The sequence below is a fragment of the Crocodylus porosus genome, unplaced genomic scaffold, assembly GCF_001723895.1.
Source record: "Crocodylus porosus isolate Cpor-Errol unplaced genomic scaffold, CroPor_comp1, whole genome shotgun sequence".
Taxonomy (NCBI): domain Eukaryota; kingdom Metazoa; phylum Chordata; order Crocodylia; family Crocodylidae; genus Crocodylus; species Crocodylus porosus.
In genome coordinates, this window is record NW_017728933.1 from 4,826,224 (window position 1) to 4,830,342 (window position 4,119).

Consider the following 4,119-nt stretch of genomic DNA (forward strand, 5'->3'; position numbering starts at 1 on the left):
TTTGGGAAGAGTAATAGAGTCACTGAAATCCCTTGAGCAAACAATTTCTAATTTGGCATCGGGTCGACTGGATAGTGTAGATAGCCAGGATGGCGGAGCAGTACGCCCAAAAGACCGTGCCTGAACTGAAAGAGCTGGCGAAAGAGAGAGGCCTTCACGTGAAGAAAGGGCTAAAGAAGGAAGAACTGATTAAAATTCTGAGTGACAACGACTCAGCCATGGAGCAACCTCCACTCTCGCCAACTCCTGAGTCCTCCCCAGAATCACAGTGCCGCAATGCCAAGTCTGCCATCGTCAGGGAGATCAACCCCTACAGAGGAGCGCTGGAAGTACCAGATGCGGCTAGAAGCTGAAGAGCGGGAGCGACAGAGCAAGCTCAAGTATGGGCTAGAATTGAAAAGGATGGAGCTGGAGACCCAGGCACAGCTGGAGAAGGCAAAGTTTGAGATGGAGACCTAGCGTGAGCATGAGAAGGCACAGCTGGAGAAGGCAAAGATGGAGATGGAGTTGAAAAAGAGGGAGATGGAGGCCCAGTTGGAGCTGAAAAGGATGGAGCTGGCGGAAAAGACAGCACAGCGAGAGGCACCTAGTCAGCAGCCCAACGGGGGAGGTGAGAGCCCTCCGTGAACGCCTAGGGAACGCCCCAAACCGAACTCCTCAGCCTTCGCTCGCTACCGACCCAGAGATGACCCTGACGTATTCCTCAGCGTCTTTGAAAAGCAAGCCCGACGGTTGAAGGTGCCTGAGGAGGAGTATATGCTGCACATAGCCACTTTGGTAGATGGCGACCTGGCGGTGGTCCTGAACAGCCTGCCCACAGATGCAGCTGAAAACTATGATACCTTTAAACAGGCCGTGGCTTCGAGGTTCAAGTTAGGACCGGACTATTTTCAAAAAAAATTCCGGAATCTCGTCCCACAGTCCAAGAAGTCAATGACTAATTTTATGGCCCTGTTGTGGGATGCATTCATCAAATGGGCGGACGGAGCCAAGGCTGACACTAGAGAGAAGCTGGTCCATCTTATGGTGCTGGACCAATTTTACTGCCGATGTCCAAGGGAGATTAAAACCCTAGTTAAGGACTGGGGCCCCAAAACCGGCCATGAGGCCGCTGAAATTGTGGATCAGCTGTTGCTTAATCGTGAGGGGTCAGACAAGAAGCCCCCCTACTCTGGGAAGGAACATAAAGGGGTCCAAAGAGGGGGAAGGGAGGGCCAGGTCCAAAAGGGGAAAAGGGGCCATCCCAGGCCAAGTGTAAGGAGGCCAAACACCCCAATTCGGAAAAGAGGTGGTGCTATAACTGCGGGGAGCCGGGCCACATCAAGCCCAACTGCCCAAAGTTAAGCAACAAACCCAAGCCCATCAGACATGCAACAGCTGTAAGCAGTGAGGGGGGAGACCCAAGCCCCTCTGAGGGGCTTGCCTGTTGCTACAGGATCACAAACCCAGAGGAGGTGATAGCCCCCCACCGGATCAAGATAACGGTCAATGGGAGAACCCTTATTGGGGAATTGGACACGGGGTCCAGCGTGACATTAATCAATGCCAACCTAGTTTCACCTGCAGATATAATCCCAGGGAGGACCCTTACCATTCAATGGGTGGGGTCTCCACCATTTGAGATACAGGTAACCCGGTCACTCATCGAGTGGAGAGGCTGCGCGATGCATGTAGAAATGGGTGTGATGGAAGGGGCTCCAGCTCCCATCCTGGTGGGACGGGATATACTTAATCAAGAACTTCTGCACAGAGAGATGGACCAGGCCCTAGAGCTAGAGCCCTATCGCATTAACACGGTGACTCATCTGCAGAGCAAAAAGGCTAGACGGGGAGGGTTAGAAACTTCCCAAGAGACAGCCACGCCATTGGCTGCACTGGGAGAGGCCCCAGCAGAGGGTGATCACACACCAGTTCCTGAGGGAACTAGCAACCCTGAGGGTGGGCTAGGTGACAGTCCCAGGGAGGTGTCTAGTCTGTCAGTGGCAGAGGAAGGAGAGACTCTCAGGGAGGAGTCCAGCGAAGTCCCTGAGGGTGAAGGTACACTCCCTGCAGGAGCCCCCAAACTCTCTGCTGATAGCTTAGCCATGCAAGAGGAGTTCAAGCAGGAGGTTCTGGCGGACCCCAGCTTGGAGGACCTCAGGCAGATGGCTCAGGAGCAAGAGAGTGAGTTTACCCCAGAGAAGAGGGAGCAGGTGGTCTGGGATAAGGGACTTCTCTACCGGTTGTGGGTGCCCAAGAACTGCGCCCAGACCTGGGAACCCCATCGCCAGATCACAGTACCTCGCAAATACAGACAACAATTGCTCTCCATGGCTCATGATTTACCGTGTGCTGGTCACATGGGCAGGGAACGGACATGTCGGCGGCTGCAGGCAAACTTTTGTTGGTCCCGAATTGCCCAGAATGTGATGGACTATTGCAGATCTTGTGAAATCTGCCAGTGGAAGGGCAAAAGTGGGGACAAGAGAAAGGCTCCCCTACAGCCTCTCCCAATCATTGATCAACCCTTCCAACGAGTGGGGATAGACATTGTGGGCCCTCTGAGGCATAAGACTCGTAGAGGGAAAAAGTACATCCTGACTCTGGTGGACTTTGCCACTCGGTACCCGGAGGCAGTTGCCCTGACCTCCACCGAGGCACCTGTGGTTGCTGATGCCCTAACCAAAATCTTCTGTCAGCTGGGTTTTCCCTCCGAGATCCTGACCGATGGGGGTGGAAACTTCCTGGCAGAGGTGATGAAGTGCCTGTGGGAGTGCTGTGGGGTGAAACACCTCAAGACCACAGCCTACCACCCTCAGACAAATGGGCTAGTAGAGAGGTTCAATGGGACCTTGAAAGGGATGCTAAAGGCCTATGTGGACTCTACCCCCAATGACTGGGATGAGAAACTGCCGCACTTGCTCTTTGCCTGCCGGGAGGTGCCCCAGGAGTCCACAGGGTTCTCGCCATTCGAGCTGATGTTTGGGAGGCGAGTTCGAGGTCCTCTCGATTTGGTGAGAGAGGAGTGGGAAGGGAAAATCCCCTCCACCAAGACCTCCGTGGTGGAGTATGTGCTGAACTTTCGTCAGACACTGAGTGACATGATGAAAGTGGCATGAGAGTCCCTGGGACAGGCCCAGGAGAAGCAAAGATCCTGGTACGATGAAAAGGCTCGCTTACGTACCTTTGACCGCGGCGATAAGGTTATGGTTTTCCTGCCACTAAAGACGGACAAGCTACAAGCTGCTTGGGAAGATCCTCATGTTGTCCTGGACAAGCTGGATGATGTGACCTATGTTGTGGCCAGGAGTGGGAGAAAGCCTAAGACTGTTCATGTGAACATGCTTAAACCTTACTTTGATAGAGGTGATACGGTGTTCTGGATTTCCTCAGTAGAAGGATCACCTGAGGACCCGGAGGAGCCGGTCATGTACGGTGACTGGGATGGAGAGGCAGGAATAGGGGAACTGCGCCTGCCGGACCATCTGCCCTTCCAGGACAAAGACAAGCTGCTTGCAGTACTCAAAGACTTTGAAACTGTTCTCCAACAGACCAGGTAAAACAGACCTGGCGGTGCACTCTATAGACACGGGCAGCTATCGCCCTATACACTCCAGACCGTACTCAATAAATGAGAATGTAAAGCAAGCAATAATGCGAGAGATCACAGAGATGGAAGGGTTAGGGGTAATCCAGCCTTCAGTGAGTCCCTGGGCCAGCCCGGTGGTGCTTGTCCGGACGCAGGATGTGTCCATCCGGTTCTGTGTGGACTACCGGAAGCTGAATGCTATCATCACCCCCGATGCATACCCTATGCCCAGGATGGACACTTTGTTCGATCGCCTGGGCCCAGCCAACGTCATCTCTACTCTCGATCTGTCCAAAGGATTCAGCCAGCGGATGGCACTGGATCCGGATGCCATAGCCAAGTCTGCATTTACCACCCCTGTGGGACTATACGAGTTTACAGTTTTACCTTTTTGTATGCGCAACTCTCCTGCATCCTTTCAAAGGTTGATTAATAACCTGCTACAAGGGTGCGAGCAGTTTGCCATGGCGTACATCGATGACATTGCCATCTTCAGTCAGGACTTTGAATCGCACCTGATCCATCTGACCACCGTGTTAGGCAAGATCAAG